Genomic DNA, 22,595 nt, shown 5'->3' with positions numbered 1-22,595 from the left:
ATTTTTAATAAGAAGGCATGTAAGATTAATAAAAAAAATCTAAATGTTTTTTTAATGCCAAAAGAAAATAGGGTTAATGAGCTATAATCCTAAACTTTTACTTAAAAATTATACTAAATCCTAAACTCTTAAAATATATAAAATAAGGTAATAAATCCTAAACTTTTAAATTTATAAAAAAATAAACTCTAACCGTTAATTTTTTTAACATCATTATTATACATATGGGTGCTGTAACAGTCAGTTAAATTTATAAAAAAATAAACCTATGTGGACAATAACAGTGTTAAAAAATTAATGGTCCGGATTTATTTTTTTATAAATTTAAAATTTTAAAATTTATTTTATATATTTTAAGAGTTTAGAATTCAGAGTGATTTTTGAGTAAGAATTTAAAATCTTATTTGTTCATTAACCCAAGAAAATAAAAAAGTAAAAAACTGTCATTTTCAGCTTTTGAAGCATGAGTATAAGCATAAGTTTGGGGAATAGGACGACATAATAGTATGAGTATAGAAAAAATATTTGCATGAGACAGTGTGCTGTGTCATTTGTATACTATTAATTAATAAAAATGTATTTTGTCAAATTCATTTAATCTTACACGTTGTTTTTCGTTCATGTTATTTTAAATTAATTTAATCATAAATAAAGAGAAAGACAAAAAATTAAAGAGACATTCTGTTAAAAAAGAATCATTAAAAATTATAACATATGAAATTTTATTTAATTAAATTAACGTAATTTAATTGGATAGAATATTAATGAGATATTGTATTGATTTCATGCAAGAATTTCTCCACGTGTCGGAATAATAAGATATATGTTGGGGAAAAAAAGAATAATTAAATGTTAAAGTGCCAGCATTTCACGGTTGGTTTGGTCCAATCCAATAAAGTTTGATCAACGAATTAATGACATAATAATTAAATAAAAAATTATTAAATAAATAAATATATAGATATAATAAATACAAGAAAAAATTTATAGTATGTGAATAAATGGCATAACATTACTGTAAATTAATAATATTATAATTTATAATTGTCAAATATAGGTAAATTTTGATTAAATTAGATATGAGTGAATTCAAAAATATATATATTTGTATATGTAATTGTCAACATTTTTATAAAAAAATAATTTTAAGTCATATTTTATATATGTGAATTGTCTAAAAATAAAGTTGGTTTTAGTTTAATCTAATGTTTGAATTTTTTTTAATTTTCTTAAATTTTTTGAGTTTTTTTTAATATTATGTTTTAAAATCATCTAGTTTTTTGAAAACTATTCTAATTCTTGATTTAACTTCAGTTTTTGACTCAATAATAGCTTAACTTTGATTCAGTCTAGCTTAATCATGAAAATAATTTTTTAATTTAAACTAAGCTATTGACAGCCTATTGATGATTCGACGATCTGGTTCTATTCAGGGCCTCTTGGGATACAAACTTTTAACTTTTGGGATGTACTTTTGTACTTTTTGGATATATGATATTGTTTGAGAATTTTATGATTAGGTAAACTGACTTTTTGAATGTACATTAAAAAAGCTATTGAATGTGAATTTGAAAATTTAACTTTTTGAAGTTTTTCAAACTGACTTTTTGGTGTTGAGTTTTTGAATTTATTATACTATCCTTATTCCCTTATAGTACTTATTACGTGTTCTGTTTTATTAAAATTTGAATTTAGTGCAATAGCCACAAGATCAAATAGGTTATATAAGGAGGCAATTTTGTAAACCTTCTATATATGAAAAAGAAAAAAATATATTTTAATCCTATTTATAGGATATGCCATTCAATATTAATGACCATTGAATTATTTATTACATTTTTTTCAATATTAAACTTTACATTTTTTATTCCTATTATTTAACATATTAAATTTTATGTTATTTTAATTTTTTTTCACATTTTTAATATATTATATTTATATAATAAAAATTATAAATTATCATAAATCAATATCATTTTTTGTCATTATATATTCAAAAATACATTTCAAAAGTACAAATTATCATTAATATAAATAACTTTCAATTTATTAAACTTACTTTTGAATAAATATATCCAAATATAAATTTTATTATAATAACTAATTTTTATTAAATTAATTTTTATTAAATGAACTTTCATCAAATGAATTTTTAATAAATTAAAAATCAAATATACAGTCAATTTGTAAATAATTGATAATCACATTCCCACTCCGCACGTCTCTCGTCCTTTCTTTTATTTTTTGTTTTTGTTTTTTAGTCTTGCCCAACCTACACCTGCGGGCTCTTTTTTCCTGGGCGGTCCATAATTTCTTTTTCCTTTTTCTGTAAATCATGAAATATATTTTGGTCCAAAAAAAAATCATAGAATATATTTGTAATTCCTATAATTTCCAAAATTATAGAGGAAGTCCTTGATTTCGGTCAAAATTCCTAAACCATCATGTTAAGACGAGTTACGTCATGCCTGAAAAAATTTACAAATCAAAGATGAGGGCTAAGTCAGGAGTTAGAGCTGAGTGTCACAATCTCTATTCAAAAAGAAAAAAAAATCATGAGATTACAATGCTTTTGTAGACGTCCAAAACCATGCAGAAATTTTTAAGACAATCCAGGACATTTGAAAAAAATTTAGTATGTCCTAGAATATTTTAAAAGTATCTAGAACAATCTAAAAAATATCTAAGAAAATCTATAAGTTTTTAGAAGGTTATAAAAATTTATGAATAAATATAGAGATGTCTATAATATTTTAAGATATTCTAGAATGTTATAGAACATTCCACACATATCTTAAATATTAATCCAAAAATATCCTTATAAATATCTAAATATTTATTATAGATATTTTTACAGCACACTCTAGAAGATGAATGTAAACAGTAGGATTAGACTTATCTCCATTGTCCATTAAAGAGGTCGAAATTTTCTAGAGAAAGAAAAAGACCTATAAATACCCCCACAACCCCTCATTTGTAAACAAGAAGAAAAAGAATAAAGCAAACATATCAATAAAGCTTTTAAGTTCTCTCATTTAAGTTCTCTTCTCTTTTGTGTTCAAGTTTTCTAGTTTTTTTGATTATATTTTGATGGCTCAACTGACTTAACAAAAATTAAAAAATTGATCACACTTAAATCGGTAGAGTTTAAAGATTAGAGAGTTTCAAAGCCATCAACCTAAGGCTCTAGATTTTTTTTTTTCACTTTTAAAATGTTTTTTGGACAAGTGGCACCATGAACTTTAGACAATTCCTCCTTCTTATGATTTTTATATGGGTTAAGTGGGCCAACTCTAACCCATAAGAATCGACCCACTTTTTGTTTAGGCCCTAAATGATGTGATTTAAAAAAGCTCATTTTTATTTGGACCAAGGCCTTTACAACCCAACCCATATAATGAGTTATTAGGCCAACAATATAACTCAACCCATATTTCCATATGTACATATCAAAATTCAATTAATTGATGAATTTTATTTATTAGTATATAGCATATTACTTCTCCAGATTGCAAGTTACATGTGACTTCAAACACTCAAAACTGAGCTAACAAATGTCTACGCCATAGATGACATACCTGACAAAATTAAACTGTACCTAAGGGAAATAATTGAGGAGGAAAATCATAATTAAGCTCAATGCATCAATAAAGCATAGGGTCGTTGAGCTAAGTGTGGTGCAGTGCATGACGCATCAGCAATTCAAGGTTCCTTGTGAGGCATATTGTTGAAATCCACCCAATTACCAGTGCGGTCATGACTGAATCTTTAGTCACGAATCATCCAAATCTCTACCCAAACAAATATGTAATAATCCCTACGTGGAAGACCTACAGAACATAAAACACACACACCATAAACATACAAGACTATGCTAATACGAACATGCAAGAGAACTAAAAAGCCCAGGAGGCATTCATGAAAGGAAACAAACAAGTTAATCATTCTTCACGCGTTTATATGATATCATGATGTTATTTGACATGCCTACCCACTACCTTACCAACTTCAATAGTTTGTTGCATAGGCACAACTATACAATAGTTTCCCAACTGAATAATATTAAACGCTATTTTTACAAATTTCCTAATTAAAAAGTACAATAGCTTGTTCATCTTTTCACACACACACACACATGCTGATGCTGCATTGTTTCTAAATTATGAATAAACTGGCTACACATTCAGCTGCATGCGTATCAGCCTTTTAGTTTCTTTTTCTTTTTCCCTGTTTGTTCACTGGCGCTTTCTTTTACCACCCAGATCAGTACATGGTTCGTACCCCATTCCTCCTCATTCCTCACTCAGAAGAGATGAAGGAAAAGAATAGTCAAAGATATATTTGAAATTGCCAAGATCATTGACGCTTTATTTGTGTCATGAAGCTGTAAAAAGTTCTATTTTACACATTACAGTATCAATTTCATGTGCATGTATTGGAACGTAAATTTTCAAACACAGTGCAGTATCAATTTCTTTGGGCAAACTCTTCAGAGTTCAGATCCCCTAGATGAGTGGTGATAAAGATGATTTAAAAAATAAGACACTCAAGAGTATTTTACATTCTATCCCTGAGGGAGATTATTGAAATGTCAATATTTTCTTCTTTCTTCTTGCAATGGTTGTTGAGTACGTACAAATAATTATTTTAATAAGCAGCTAGCCGAAACATGGGAAAGAAGTTCATGACATAACTTCTACGTCGACAAGAAAATAGAATGCTTACTTATCCTGTGCCCGTGGTGGTAATCCAAGTCTTGTTCTTATATTTGCACCTACTTCCATGACATCTTTCACCTACAAACAAGAGCACTAAATTAATCAGATGGTAGAGGATATGAAAAATTTACGAACGGTTCAAAATAAAAGATTTCTTTAACTGAAAACAATCATTTGCAGACACGGTCACTGGGGCCACAAAGTTACTTCCAAGTGTCATTTTCCAATATCTTCCAGCTACAATAAGACTGTCATAATAGTCAGAAAAGGAAATTCAGCAACATTTGAATCAGGATCAGTCCATAGCACTGGATACCAGAAAGTAGTACCAAAAATAGAAGTCAGAAAAAGCAAATGGACGCCCCACAATTTGATTTCCATTTTTACTTCTTGCCAAACAACATTTCACACAAGCTTTGAATCATCCATGCCAAAAGGCCCAGACAAAGAGCATTGGACAACTTTTCCTCACCACAGAAATATGAACAACCTAGACACTTCAGGTTCACAAACAGAAGAATAAAAGTGAATTACAGATAATCAGACACAACTTCTAGATGAATGAAGATCGGTCAACTGGAGGCTCAACCTAGCTTCTATTGTAAGAAAGCAACTGCTTTGCACCTTAATTATTTTTTCAGTTTTCAGCCCATTTGTCAACTTCATCTTTGATATAAGAGGCAGTAAAAATTAAACCTGAAACCATGAATTAAGGACTATGGTCACCAATGAACTGGAACAGAAGTTTTGTTTTGCCTAGTGCACAGATTCTAAGATCCTTAATATAGGAACCCCAACAGGAATACCGATGTCACCTTTCTCTTCAACATCTCAAATCAACCCAGCCCTTGCTTGACATCAGTTTGCAGAATTCTAGATAAATTACACCAATATATTGCAGTTCTTTTAATAAATATAATTAAGCCATCCTAGTTGACCTCCTTTTGTTTCATACTCAGTTGTAGCTTCTTTTTTTTTTTGAGAACATATCTGTATTATGTGTCACCTTGCCACACCTTAACTCAAAGGGTAAGCCATCCAAGAGTGATGGGAGTTAGGGAGTGTTTGTTAAATTCTTATACACAAGGTAAAAATATATTATGAAAAGAAATTATAAATTTAAACCAGAACCACATTTGAAGCTTTGAAAAAATATGTAAAGCTAGGTTAGATATCATTGAAGTTGAAGAACAAAACGTAGATGTAAAAGAGCAAAGGGATAGGCTGAGGATAGCTTTAAAACACTGATTTCAAACTAGTTCAATGAAAAAGTTGTCCTAATTTCAATCCCATCAGCTCCCAAGACTTTTTCATTATAACAAGAAGTTATATGAGATCTCAAGGATTGTTTCACCCACCCACAAACCAGTGATTACAAAGCATAGTACTGACATATCTGCTCACCGTTCCAACAAAGTACCTCCAGTTTCTCACTTTTTTTTTCCCCTTCTGATGGCATAAGGAGTACACTCCACTGACAGCAGAGATTATCTCCTCAAGATATGGAAGGCAAGGGACAAACCCCTCTCAACTAAGTTACTAGATACACAAGGGTTGAGATTTGAACCCCCAATCACTTACTTAAGTGATGAAAGCCCTTCCCACTCACGCCAACTTTAGTTAGTCAGTTCTCTCATAAAAACTTAGATTTATGGTTCATATCATATAAGAAATAAAAATGGCCCAAAGATTATCACCAAAAAGGATGATCCAAAGAAAAGTAGGGCTGCCTCATTGTACGACACAATCCCCTTGTAGTGTGGATAACATGATTACAAGCTATGACAAAGATTCCTAAAGGACAAAATGGAGAAGGAACAAAAATCATAAAGGTTTCACAGAGGAATGATCCAGTCTTGTTCAAGATATACGATTGATTGCCTTGGATGTTCCTCCACGTAATCACATATCTTAACCAAAGCTTGATCATTCTTTAAGAACCTTTACAGTTCTTATTCCTACATCTTATACTATTCTCTTGAGAGCTTGTAAGTGGCTTATCTACTATGCTTATCTCATTGCTAAATTCTGAGAACCTTAGCTTTGAGTCATTTTGAATTATAAACTCAGGCTACTGAAATTCTAAGGTCATCGTGAAAGAAAAGTGCAAGTAATAGTCCATTGCCATCGATTAGTGAAAACAGGATACTTGTTTCAATTATTCACGTCACTTCTGGAGTTCAGAAAATTCATCACCTCTAAAGAAATGAAGCGATTAACCTAGTCCTTCATGCTCAGGAAATAAGCATTCGTGTGCATCTTCATTGGTAGCGAGAGTGATCAGAAATGGCCGAAAAAAGTGCCGAAAATTGAGATCACTAATAAGGAACCAAACAGAAAAGAAGAACAGAGATAGAAGCGAGAATTGGTGTTGATAAATTCCCCTTAGCTGAAAATATGAGTAAGCTAACACAATTTATGATCTTTATCACATTTCGGACAACATCTTAACGAACGTATTTTATCTACATCGCACAGGCATTAGGGCATCTCATAAAAAACAATCAACACAGTTCACAACTATGTATCAAGAACGAATAAATCACCAGCCAGAAAAGCAAAAATTAAAAAACAGAATCTCATGACCGCCCAGATTACTGGCATTCCAGCACCTCTATCGTAACAAACCATGAGACATTATATTAGAGTGGGAGAGAGACGATACCTCATGGACACGGTGAGCTTGAAGGACACCGACGGAGGCGGAGGCGGCAGCTCCGACGAAGAGAGATGCTACGGCAAAGGCCTTGAGGGGCATGAGGCGTGAATCGCCGGCATATCCTTTGGCATAAGAACGTATACCCCATCCCAACTGAGTCGTAGTTGCGAGAGCCCACCACCAGTGATTCCGATCACCACCGCCAACGACGGCTCCGTCCATCTGATCCAACCTTCGTCGATTCCGCTTATCCTCTCGCCCTTGTGAAGTGTGAACAAATGAACTCGGTCGCAGAACATGGGCCTCAGAGGGATTTCGGGCCTGGCACCATTATTTTTGGGCCGTTTTTCGGATCTAATTTTGATTAAAAAATTAAAATTGTTTTTTATTAAAAAAAAAAAAAAATTACAGCTATCCCATCCCTTTGCCTTTGGACTAATCCCTATAACCAAACTGATACATTTAGTTAATCAAGCTCATATATAGTTTACATGGCATTTCTTAATCTTAATTTTGATCAACCCTTACCTTGTGTCTTGAAGGTGGTGGATAAACAAATAGGTGCTAAGACCTGTTTGATTGTATTCCCATCTTTTTATTTTTAAATATTATTTTATAATATAGCTTTTGGAATTGTTCATTAGAACAAAACAAAAAGAGAATTTGTTTGATTATGCCAACTTGAAAACAAATTTAGAGTTAAAAAATTGGTTAATAGTAGTGATCGTTAATGATTAACGATAGTAACTTGTCATAGTGATTGATTATAACTAATAATAATTTATAATAATTAAATATATTGTTTTTTGAAAACATAATAAAAAGAAAAAGAAAACAACTCTAAATGTTTCCATTTTCTTTTTTTAAAATAAAACTTGAGAATAATTTTGAAAATATTTAAATCCAAAACACTTACCTAAACAATTATATTTATATATATATATAGAAAACAGTTTAGGTGAGTTAAGTTCTAGTAGCTAATTAGGATCAAGACATGCCTCTAGACTCAATGAATTCTTACAAAGGTTTTTACAAATTACCCATTAATAAAGTATTCATATTGACTATATAATTTGATCTCACGACCTTATGAGTTCTAAGCTAAATTTTTGTCAACTAGTATGATCTTTTTTTGTTTGTTTTTCAAAAATAGGAAAACAGTTTTTGTTTTGTATGGAAACTTTTGAAAAGCACGCCCTGCAATCCCCTTATATAATGTACTTTCAAAAAAAATAAGTTCAATTTTTTTAATTAGAAAGTTAATTCAAATCATAAGATGCTTAGTCAGAATAAAATAATAATTGTTATAAATTATAAAGATTACAGTATTAAGTGTGCAATATGACTATAACCTTTCAAGAGTTGTCCATTTACATTTAACATTATAGACATGAATGGCCTTTTGAGAGTTTTTCATGATTAATACATATAACCTCCAAATGTTATATATTCTAAAATAATATAGATTTATTCTTTGTTGTAACTCTTGTAATAGAATTTAAGAATTTGTAGCTTATAAAAAGTGGGCATGTACCAATTAATTGATTGTAAGCTTCATAATGTGAATAAGAATCATTCCCTACTACAATATCGCCGACTAATACCATAAACTTACCTAAGATTATAAAACTTTACCATGATAATTAGGAGAGAACTAGTCATTGTTACCTTTAGTAGAAAGGACTTAGCTGCAATTAAAAATAGCTAACATTAGTAGAAAAGGAAAAGACTCAAGTTAAAAGTCTATTATAGTTATTAATAGAGTTTAACTCATATACTTAAAATCATTATATAATCCCCTACCAAGGTAGAAAGGGTTCTACCATGGTAGAATAACTTCAAACAAATATAATAAACTCTATCACAACCATTTGGAAATAACTATATTGAAAAAGTTTGCAAATAAAACCTTCAAGAGTCTCACACAATAAAATTGGATCCCCAGACTAATAAATCCATTTTTAAAACACCAAAGGGTTTACAAGTATTAAATAAAAGAGTTTTATAGCATTTGGAAGTATGTGAAACCCTTAGATCTTGAAAGCAAGTTAAAGCAAGCCAAAAATTATTTTTTCATAAGATTGGTCATGTTTGTTGTAGCTAACAATGCATCCACTATGCGATAACACAAAGGCAATCCACCTTGATGAAGCACTCATGCAATGCGACGTGTCCTCTCTATGTCGTATGCCGTGGCAAAGGCACCATTTGTTGTGGCGCACTACATAGAACACAATACAACAATTTGTTGTCGTACTAGATCTAGAGGTTGAATTTTTAGTGTGCCCTAAATCTCCGTTTGACATTCAATTAAGGTGATTTAAGTATTTATAAAAAGCCTATTTAGTAAAATAGCTAGTGGCTCTAGTTTTATTTCCAAATATTAACATATCACAAGCTTGAATATCAAGAATCAAAACAACATCTTTTTCTCACTTAAACATTTCCAGGGTGTTCAAAACCATTATCAAGCATCAAAAGCCTACCACAATACCTAAGATCACTTATCACTCCTATAAATGTATGAGATTGATATAGTTATAATTCCTAAAGTATTTCAAGAGTTGAACCCAAAGAAATGAGGCTAACTTTGTTATTTATAAAAACAAATACTAGTTTTTAAAAGAGATTTGATAACGCAAAATAAAAGCAATAATAAAAGCAATGAACTAAATCTATTAGACAGGCGCTATGGATCATGATTAACCCACCAGGATGGTTTACTTTACTTTAGTTAATTATCTTTTCTTTATTTATAGTGACAACCATTACTAAGGTATCCTAATTATCTCTTAGTATATTATGATATATTTATCTAAGGTTGAATTAGCTCTTGCTAATCTTATTAAGACCCTAGATAAATGCTAAAACTATGACCTAAGCTGTCACAAATTCTAAATTTATCTCTAGTTCAGTTATCTGCATTTATCTCTTTAGCTCAAGGCTAACTCTTCACTTCTCAATTCTTTAAATAGCCCACAAACATATTATAGACTAGCAATATATATATTAGGGCAAGAAAGAATAAGAGAAATAAATATAAATAAAACAAAAATTCTCATAGACAAAAATTTATATTCAATAGAAAAAATAAAACAACCAAATAAAAGAGAAAAATTCATCCCAGCCAAGTTACTGCATGCCTACCCTAACTGGGAGTTTAGAAACAACTCATAAAGTGCAAAATAAGATTCTCAAATAAAACATAAACAAAATCTAAAAAAGAAGACAATAGAAAAAGCTCTCAATTTGGAAGAACTCCTTCATACTGTATAATATGTCTCTTAGCTTTCACATGTCAAATTGGATTATGTGAGAGGCTTTTGGGGGATTTACTTATAATTAATTAATCTTCCTTGAGCTTAGAATCTAGATAGATCATGCCTAACTTATCTGATTTGCTAATATCTAGTTTAAACTATATTAATTTATAGAATTGCATCTTCTTGCCTACGGGCAAGTGAAGCTTGAAGCTTCATGTCCATTTGGTCCTTTGCATGTGGTCGATGGGCAAAGCCTTTAGTTGTCCATGAGTGGTGAAGAATTGTACTATCGTTCTCCATGAGTGGTCTTGTTGAGGAATTTTTGGAATCACCATAGTAGATTACGTCGGCGGGCAAAGTAAATGTTTACAAGCTTTACCACTTTTGGGCTTATCTATTAGGCTTTGATAAGCAACTCCATACTTTTGGCCTTTTATATGTTATTTTTGCTCTTTTTCCTTCAAAATACTCCAAAATCTCCTGTCACGCCTAAATCATGCCTTTCTCCAATAAGAGAAGGTAAATAAAGTAGAAAAAAATAGCAGTTGTCATCAAAATTTTTAGGAAAACTTTGAAAAATTGTATAATAAAAAAGAATGGTTTATAAAAAAGGTTTGGGAGTTGGTTGTGTATGAAGAAAGTGTTAGGCACCCCACGACACTCATTTGTAAGAACAATTTTCCTAAGTTGATTGCGTAAATTAATTAGCCTTTTAATAATATTTAATTACTCTTTAATCACATGCAAAAATAAAGATTACAAAAAATAAAGGAAAACACATTATTTATTTACATGAGAGGACTTGACCTAGGATTAAAGTTTAGGGCCCACATATCCTGTGATGGGAATCAAAATCCACATAATTCAAAATATTATTATTTAGGTTTTCTTTCAACTTTTTATTAATTTATTTTATGAAGAGAATGTTATTTTGTGTTACATAATTATAGTTATTTTTAAATAAAAAAGTGTCATAAGGAAGAGCCTTTGGGTAAAAGGAAAATAACCAGTATTCGAACCTGCGGTGATTTAGCATTATTCACAGTCTACTGGTTGACACTTTAAGTACACACAGTGATTTAGTATCACTCATGGCAAACCCAAAAGAAATTTTCTATAAAATAATTTAATTATGAAATTTTCATACAAAATTTAATACTTGCAATGACTTGGTGTCATCCACTATATTTCATTTGAGATTTTTTAAAATTCACGGTAACTTAACATCACTTATGACATATTCTAAAAAATTGCCAATAACTTTGTTATTGTTATTTTTTGCTTGTGATAATTTAGTGTCATTCATAATATTTTGTTTAATTTTTTTTAAAGGATCCACAGTGACTTAATATAAATAAAAATATAAAATAATAAATGAATATATCTCTAGCAAAGTAGGACCAGGTTTGAGCTCAACCTGATGTCTGGCCCGACATGATCTCTCATTAGACTTGCCAAGTTATTGGGTTGATATTACATCCCTAATTAATGGTAAATGTCCTTTATTATCTATATTATTCATAAATGTCCTTTATTCATATTTATCTTAATTTTAAAGTTATTGGGGTAATCTTTTACTGATTTGAGTATTAATATTAATTTTTTTTATAGAAATTCATTTTTAAATAAATAATTTTTTTAATATGATCTAAAATAAATTGGTCATAATTTCATATATATTCAACATTTAATTAAAAAAGTAATTAATTTTTTATTTGATAAAAATAATAGAATTTCTACCAAAAACTTTTCGTCATCTAATTACTGAAAACAACTTTTTAATATGATTTGAAATTAATGGGTCATAATTTCATATATATTCAACATTTAATTAGAAAATTGATATTTTTATTTGATAAGAATAATAAAATACTCACCAACAACTTTTTTCATTTGATTATTAATGTCTCAAACAAACCATTGCATAATGGATATGATAAGGATGTTAAATGTTATTAAATATTACACAACTTTGATTATTTGATAATGAATCTGTGTGTGTGTGTTTTTTTTTTTTTTCTTTGCAAAATAGAAATCAATAGAAGAAGAAACCTTGAGGTACACTTGCTATGGACAAATGGAAGAAAAATTAGCGACGTAAATACGTGATGGGACTGAAAGCTAATTAGAATACACATATCTATGCAATAAACTTGTGAATGATAAAGTTAATCTATAGAATGAAATCATAGCCAAAATTAATTTGATTTATTTATAATTGGTATATTATCTATGTTGGAGAAAATTTTTTTATTTAAATTGTCAATCTAATTTAACTATCAAACATGCTTGGAATTTAAACCTGAATGCTTTTTTCCTTAAATAATACATAATTCCTTTTTTTCTTGCTTTATTGCTTGAACATTGGAATAAAATTTTAAAATCAACACTCACTGATTAATTACATAGTTTAAATATTTAAATGATCAATATTATTTTTTTTATCAAATTCTTATATTACTTTTTATCTCATTTGAAATAATATTTTAGAAATAACCAAGTAATCAAGATTTTTTTTAATCCCAATAGAAAATATTCAAACTAAATTCTTATCTAAAGTCATATTTGTACAAACTCAATATTGATTGCTGGATAAATCATATTGATTTATAGTATTTTCATGTAAGTTTTGATTTCTAAACTCCTATCTCATTTCATCTCTACCATTTTCTCTCAACTCTTTCATTATTCTTTTCACATGTTCAATATCATTCTTTTTAATTATAAAATATTGGATCCCATAGAACTCCATCTAAATTTAAATAGTTGAACTTCAAATAACAATATTTTATAATTAAATAAAATAACTTGATAGCATAAAATGAATAAATATTGAAATATGATTGATTGATTGTGTATCAAATAGGATGACCTCCAATAGAAGAATACTTATGACTAAAAAAATATAAAATATATATATATATATATATAATGAAAATATATAAAAATCCATACCATGAATGTCATAGATAACTTATTAAGTTATTTTTCAAATTTTATATAGTGAATAAAGAAATGTCTTTTTTAAAAAGAGAAAAGTATAATTAGTGATGGATGAAAATTTATGTCAATTTTTTTAGACTAATTGAATTTCTTGCTACTTTTTTTAAATAAATTATATGCTTCATCCCTTCCAAATTATAAAATAAAATTGGAGGAATTTTTTGTTCTAAAATATAAGACAATTTAAGAAAAATAGGGTTTCATTAATTATATTTTTCTAATATCATCTTTTAGGCAAAGAAAGAATTAAAATGACATTGTAGCATAATGATTAAATATGCAAGGGTATTTTTATAATTTTTTAGCTTTATTTTTTAAAAAAATAAGTTTATAAAGTGTTATTATTGTGTCTTATTGATATGTGTAATCTTATCTTAAATTATTTTATAATTTGAAACAAATGAAGTATTTTAATATATATGTGCCAGATGAAAAATTTGTGAATAATTAGGCAAGGCTCACACATTTTTATTAAAAATGTTAAACTGACATATGTCAAGCAGAAAAGGAAATATAAAAAATTGAAGAATATTGGACAATTATATAAGTGAAATTAAAAAATGATAAAGTATAAAATCAAATTGATATATAAAAAAAAATATGCTCTTTTACTTCTATCCAATATAGTTTACACCTCTACATTATATAGATATTAGATATATTACACTAGATTAGAATTGTCCAATCTCACACTTTTTTTATCTCACACCTTTTTTAAACATTGTTACTTTTGAGTGAATATTTAAACTAATAGTTATTTCTTAATTATTAAAATTATGATTTTTTATATTGTAGGTTACTGAAATAAAATAAATTATAAATATAAAATAAATTCAGGTTGGTATTTGAGTTTATAACAATATTATGAAATCCGTCTCGATATTTGAATATCAAGGATTTGTTAGTATTATTTAATTGAATGATGTTATTTATATTTTCTGTTTAAATAATTGTATTTTTAATTTGAACCAATCAAGGTTTGTTGGGATAGATTAAAAGATGATAAAATCAAAATTTAACATGTGATCATTTTTAAATTTGATTGGTGATTATATGATTGATTAAAAAATTATTCTAAGTATTTTATTTTGATTATGTGGTTTTGGATTTCACAAGCTACCAATTTTAAATTGAAAGTAGCATGCATAAATATTGAAATTTGATTATATTTAACATAAATAATTATACATATTAGACCCTATTAAAAATTTATCCAAATCTAAATATTTGCAATTCAAATCACAATATTTCATAATTATATAAAACAAGTGTAGCATATTATGTTCCATTAGGAGCATATAACAATATCTAAGTAAGTGGATTTGAATCTAAAAGATTCAAATTATATTATACATTAATCACTTTTTTAGTTTATATAAATAAATAATTAATACCCACAAATTATCAACTAAACCTAACTCTTGAAGCATAAAATTACACAAAAAAAAAAAATCCTAAAGCACAGAATCAAGAGATGCATGGTTCAAAAAATATATATTTTTTAAATATGTTTGAATAAAATATATCCTAATTTCTTATAGTCTTTTCTTTTATTTTTAAATTTTTCATTAATTTCTTAATTTACATTATACCCTTATTAACTTAGTCTAATTTATCATTCATTTTCTCTAGTAACATGATGGAGGAAGAAGATTTAGTATCTAAAGAATAAATTGTTCAATTTAAACACGTATAATATTGATATTATTGTCTATAATATTTTATTTTATATATTATTTGAAAATTATAATACTTTAAAATATTATTAGAAAATTTATATTTATATTATAATTAATTTAGAAATTACTGAAATATTTATCATTGATCTCTATGTTAATATTAAAATATTTTGATTTAAATTTATTTTTAATTATTAAACAATTTTTTAATATAATTTGAAATAATTAATTGGTTATAATTTAGCATATATTCAAAATTTAACTGGAAATTTTTTATATATATAGGAATCATAGAATTGCATCCCAAAAACAGTTTTTCTATTCTCATTATCCCAAATAAAACACAATATAATGGGAATGATAAAAATATAAAATATTATTAAATACAAACTACTATAATTATTTGATAACATGCAAATATCTCCTTTATTTGTTTTTTGCAAAAGAAAAAGTAAAAGAAGAAGAAAATGAACAAAATAAGGAATTAACATTTATGCAATTATTAATCATGAATTCAAAATAACTAAATATTTTTTAATTTATAATATTTTTCTTGATTATTTGCAATTAACTACACAAAGGTAATGTTACATTAAAAAGGTACTGTCTCATATCCTTTTACGGCTAAGACTAATCAATTTTTTTAATCTCCTTTATAGCTTGGTATGAGTGAAATCTGAAGAATAATGCTGTGAGAAATGAGGAGCAATGGAAGGAGTTTTTTTTTTTTTTTGTTATTTGTTGGCTGTTGTGGAAAAAGAGAAATGAACATATTTTTTTTATAATAAGTCATCATCTATACATTAAGTCAATTATTCCTTGTTGTGAATGGTGCTCTCTCTCTCTCTCTCACAAATGTTTGAAAAATTACTTCCAAAAAATTATAAAAATTTGATTAACTAAATAAAATGGTAAAACTAATTCAAAACCTACTTAATTGTTTCATGAGGTTCATTTAGATATATTAGAATCAATCACTTAACCATGAGATGCTAGGCACTATTAGGGGCTTACAGGCTGGCCTACTTCAGGCCAGGCCAAGCCTATTTACTAAATAGGCCAGGCCAAGTTTAGGCCTTTGATAAGACTTATTTAGATAAATAGGTCAGGCTTATTTTTTACAAGGCATAGCCTATAAGTCTTATAGGCCAATCTATTTATATGAATATTATTATATAATATATTATGTAGATATAATATGTAATATATAATATTTAATTTGAAATTTTGAATATAATCAACTTCATCCCCTTTCTTCAGCTCCTTCTCATTCTTTATCTAGATTAGAACTCAAAAGCACTAGATGGTTATTCCTTATCTATTTTCTTGTTTATAATATTTTGTATTATGAATTTATAATATACCAATTTCACCATTTTCTTTTTAATCAATATGTTCTTTTTCATTTTCAGTTTATTAGTTGTGTTTTCAATCATATTGGATTTATGCATGTATTGATTTCAATTTTGTTAGTGTTGTAGTTGATAGGTTTTCTTACTTATTATGTAGTTTAGTTGCCAAATCACGTTATACATATATAATCTTTAATAATCTTATAACTTATATGAGACGTTTAAAGCTTATTATGTAAGCCTATTTAAAAGACCTACTTTTAAATAGACTTTTAAATAGGTTTTTAGGCCAAACCAAACTTTGAGTAGACTCAGGCCTGAGCTCTAAAAAAAGCCTTATATAGGCTTTAGGCCAGGCTTAGACTTTTAATTTACTACCCAAGCTTAGGCCTACTCGGCCAAAGCCGAACTCGGCCCAGCCTATTTTTACCCCTAATTGTTTCATAATATGATCAAAATTTTTGGCAATCACAAGGATGGATCAATAATTTTTTATTCGAATTTACAATATGATTGATATATAAACACTAAACTTTGCATAATTAACTATATAATTTTAGAATTTTAATAAATATTAAAAATAATTCTCCTTTTTAAATCTAATTTTTTTCAACTAATCCATTTATGAAGCTTAATTTTCAAAATATCTTTAGGATAGGTTGAAATTTTCTGAAATAATGAGGATTTTTTATTATAGATATAAAAAGAACCTAGATCCAAAATTTTTTAGAAAATTTATATATGTGTATGTACACTCAATCATATGAATCTAGATTTTCGGCATATCCTTATGGTAGATGGAAACTAAGTATATAGATTATAATTTGAATTTAAATATGATTAGATTGGAATTTCAAATAGGTAAGAAAATAATTTGTATATAAATTTAAAAATTAATAATTCATCTCGCATCTAATTTCCAATCTAAATGATATATATTAAAACATAATAAATCATCTTGAACCTAACACCAAACTTGCTAAAGCATAGAATGGTAGAAAAGGTATCCCGAAGCACAAAATTATAGTAAACCTAAAAATGAATATCTGGCATTCTCTTGTAGCTTTTAACCCTACTTTATATATATATATATATATATATATAAAAACTCAAATAACTCTCATTAACTCTATTTAGGTCAATAGATCTGGACCTATAGCCCCAAAGGTCTAAAAATCACTTATCCAACCCAAACCTTAACTCAAAAATCTGTCAAAATGGAAGAGAAAGGAAGGATAGAACTTAGGAAACTTACCTAGGTTATTGCAAGCTTTAAAATGCTTCCAAATCTTCACAAATTTAAGCTCTAGTAGTGCCTTAAGGTTGTTCTTTATATTCCTCTCTCTATCTCCATATTTGTCTCTCCATTTTCAATTTGATTTCATGACTTATTACTACTAAATTTTGGCCATGCATCACGGCGCATGCTACACGTGCCATGGTATATGGCACAGAGAGGTTTTTCATGCTTCCAAGCCAGATGAGCCGTAACATGTGGTATAAAGCCATTCTTCTTCTTTTCCTCCCTCTTTTGATGTCCAAGTTACTCGATTTCATCTCAGACCAAAATCTAAGGTTGAAACCACAATCTGAGGCATTCATAATCCTCTTTAACCCCAAACTACATTAATTCACATAATTATTCTCATTTAACCTAATTAATCGAGTTTAAATTTTTTAGGATGTTACATAATCACATTAAAATTAACATCCAAGGCTCAGTCATACAATCACAAATACTCTTCAATTGAACCTACACCTCTCATATGTGCTCTTCATGAGGATTGTCATTAATAGCAGTAAAGTACCATTTACAACTATTATATTGCTTAAAGTAACAATGAATAAACTGATCATTTTTCTTAATCACTTCTAGACCTAAATCTACATGATTAAAGAACCCAGAGGCTATATTAGTAAAGCCACGTGCCTCCACTAACTCCAAACATCTAAATCTCAACCCTCTAATAACAATCTTAGCCCATACTCCACTAACATTAGGCTCAAGCAAAACCACTACATCAGCTTTGGTCTCTCTATACATACTCTTTAAAGAGGTAGTAAAGCCCTTACTAGCTTCCCCTCTACAATTCCAAGTAATAATCTTCATAAAAACCATATCAGTAAGGTTCCTCCCCTACCAGATCCTCACATTCCTACATCATATCCTCACTGCCAACATCAACCTTGTACATAGTATCCGTCTCCTCCTTATCCTCCATATCAATCAACATATTAGTTGTAACACCACCCACTATACCAGCCATTTCATTCCTATCAACTTTTATAATTGTCTTTAGCTTCTTGACAAAGTTCCTAGAAATATGATTCTTCATCGCTACCTTCCCTTTAATATGAAACCTAGATCTTCTAGATCTTTAAACATTTTGTTGAATGCTCTTACTTCTTCCCTTACCACCTATAAGTACATTCTCCCTTATCTCCTTGGGATTATTAACACCCAACCTTCTACTACCTCCAATCACATCATTATTCCTCACCTGATTGACATAATTAACATTAGTAATATCAGCAAGAGGTTTTCCTCTATTGTTGGCCTTAATTATATCATTTGAAGCAATAAATCTATTGCCACCCTTCAAATCCTCCCTCGCTCCTTTGAACCTTCTCTACCTCCAAGGCCTTTGAGCCACCCTTCAAGGACTCACCTCCTCAATCTCCACTTCATTCTTTCCATCACATATGATAGAGTCACTTGGCCCTTTTGGGACTTTGTCACTCTCCATTTCTCTTACAACCTCTTTCTCTTTCTTCTTCCTCATAAATTCATCACAAGATTCACGGACATGGTCATATTTACCACAACATAGACACAAGAGACTCATACACTCATATACATAATGATTTTGAGCTCTCCTTCAATACTATACTTTGGAGCTAGAGCTTTAATTAAGTCAAGTTCAATACAAAGTCTAGCAACTTACCTTTACCATGTTGCGCTGTAAGTAGATCCACTTTGATAGCTTTCCTAATGTTATTACCAAGATTGAACATAAATTTCTTGTCATAATGTGTAGCCAATAGACTACGCAGTCTCACCCATGCATTCAACCTAACAATCATCTGCTTTATCATATCAAAATCCTTTCTCCATCTCATAATCCATGAGTCACAATCCTAGTAAATCCAATGATCTCCAACAGCATAGCCCCAAAATCATCCTGGCTTTGAAATTTAACCAAGTAGAAGTTGTTTACCAAATCATAAACACGAATTTGACCAACTTTAGCCCAAATCCTGTTCAAATACTTCACAAAAGAATCTAGATACACACTTTTTCCCATCATTTTAACCACTAATGTCTTCTTGAACGGCTTCAACATATGATCTTTCTCAGAATCATCTAACACAAAGTTAGGGCAACATGGATTAGAAAAATCTACTTTAATCATTTGAGAAGGCTTTAACACATAATCAAAACCAGTGTTTGAGCAAAATGACTTCCTATTCTCTTTCTCATCCTCAACCACATCAAAATCGCACCATGAATGCGGAACCTTCTTCATAACTAAATCCTTATAAAGCATCAGATTCCTCTTCTCCCCATTGTTCCCTATCCAGTCCTCCGCTCTTGGAGTCAGTAATACAACTCCAAAAAAATTTAAACCTCCCTTCCTCACCTTCTTGTGACTCCAATCCAAGGCATCCTTCTCTTCCTCTGTTGCCACCATCGTTGAAAGTAGTAGCCCTCCAGCAAACGCCAAACTCATACTAGATTTGTTATTATTATTATTATTTGCAAATATATTCTTTTATTATATTTCTTTCCCACCTCCAAAAACTTTCACAGACATCAAAAGACCTTTCTCATTCCTCTATTTTTTTTTTGAATAAAATCCTTGATTCTTTTTATAAATTATTTCTAACATATTTTACTGTAAGTAAGATAAACATTAAAGCTCATTAACTCTATCTATAAATTTAATAAATTTTTAACTTTATCCCTATTAAATAAACAAACTCTAATGATGTACTCCCTATGGTCCTTAATTAATGCAAGGCAAAGTTAACCAATTTTGTGCTTATTAACAAATATTAGTTATATTTTCAAAACTATATATATATATATATATAACTTTTTAATTTTAATGTTCTTTGCAATTAATAATTACAATAAATTGCTATATAGGAATTCAAACTATAATAAATAAACAAAGGCAAAATTTAAAAATAAAAAATTAATTACTCTAACTTTGTCTTATATTAAAGAAAAAAAAGCTTCAAAAATTTATCTTATATTAGGGATAGGAGGGAGTACTTTTCCTCGACATTTGCTATAAGAGAAAAAGAAAAATTTATGATAAAAATTTAACAATATAACTTATAAATAGAATAAAATAAATTTTTTTGTCTTACAAATAAGATGGAACGGGCGACTAGTAATCAACAAGTTTGAGAAATCGTCAATGTTGAAAATGATTTTCCATGTAAGAACATTTATTAATTAACTTCTGCAGCTCAGCTGGAAACTGCTAACGCTATAAAAGTCAAAAGCCAGGAAGAAAATGAAAATAAAAGAGATGATGTAAGATGAGTGGCGTAATCTATTACATGAATTAGAAATATGACATGGCAAATAATTGTCGGGGGAATAAAAATATAAATAAATAGTGGCGTGGGAGGGTTGAAACTTGATATTCAACAACCATTGCGGGTCCCATAAAAATTATATACTCTTTCTAAGTCTCAAATATTATAATTTTCATGGTAAGTTTTTAATTTGTTTAAATTTTTTTGATGGGAAATATAAAAAGAGAATTGCATTGCAAGCCTTAAAAAAAGCAAAAAATTACATTGCAGGCTCAATATAATACATTGCAGGTCCAAGAATCCTTGTTACAATTTTTCTTAAGAGCAAAAGTACAGTTTTGTTTTTGTGTGATTTGAAAACTCAACTTACGCAAAACCATCATCCACAAAGCATAACACGATATTCATAAATTTTCAATACAATATTCATGAAATCTCAACACAATAGCCATGCATGTCCAATTGATCTGTAAGTTAAAATATATGTTGCACATAGCATGTATAACACAATGTCCATGGGTGCTTAACATGATGTTCGTGAATTTTTAACATAATATTCATGCATGTCTAATTAATTAGTAGGTTTAATATAATATACAAGTTATGCAGACAATATACAATATAATGTCTATGGATGTACCACACAATGTTTATGCATTTTCAATTGAATTTCCATGCGAGGACACTTATGAACATTGTGTTGAGAATCCATAAATATTATATTGTGCACTCATGGACATTATGTTGTACATGTTCTGCATGACTTGTATATTTTAATTAACTCATAGATCAACTGGACATACATGGACATTGTATTGAGAATTCATGAACATATCGTGTTGTATACCCATAAATATTATGTTATACATGTTCTGTGTGACTTGCATATTTAACTTATAGATCAACTGAATACACATGAACATTATATTGAGAATTTATAAATATCGTATTATATTTTGTGGATGAGGGTTTTGTATAAGTTTTTAGTTTTCCAATCACAAAAGGACAACATTGTACTTTTGCTCTCAAAAAATTGCAACAAAAACCCTTAGACCTATAGTGCATTATCAGAATTTAATGGGCTCAAAGTATAATTTGTTTGCTTTTTTAAGACCTGTAATGTGATTCTCCCAAATATTAACAGTGTCTAGGGTATGTGGGACCTTGCAAGATGGAATTAGATAAAAAGAATAAATGGAAATGGCTTTATAATCTTATATTAAAAAAATAATAAGTAAATACAGACATTATTAGATAAAAAATAACAATTCCTTAAGTTTACTTAAATATTTTGATTGATATTCAAAATAAAAATAATGGATTGAAATTTTATTCTGAAAATAATAATGAATGTTTTTTTATTGTTGTAA

The sequence above is a fragment of the Prosopis cineraria genome, unplaced genomic scaffold, assembly GCF_029017545.1.
Source record: "Prosopis cineraria cultivar Desert tree isolate PC_DT_omini unplaced genomic scaffold, ASM2901754v1 PC12, whole genome shotgun sequence".
NCBI lineage: Eukaryota > Viridiplantae > Streptophyta > Magnoliopsida > Fabales > Fabaceae > Prosopis > Prosopis cineraria.
Note: the sequence above shows the minus strand (reverse complement) of the source record.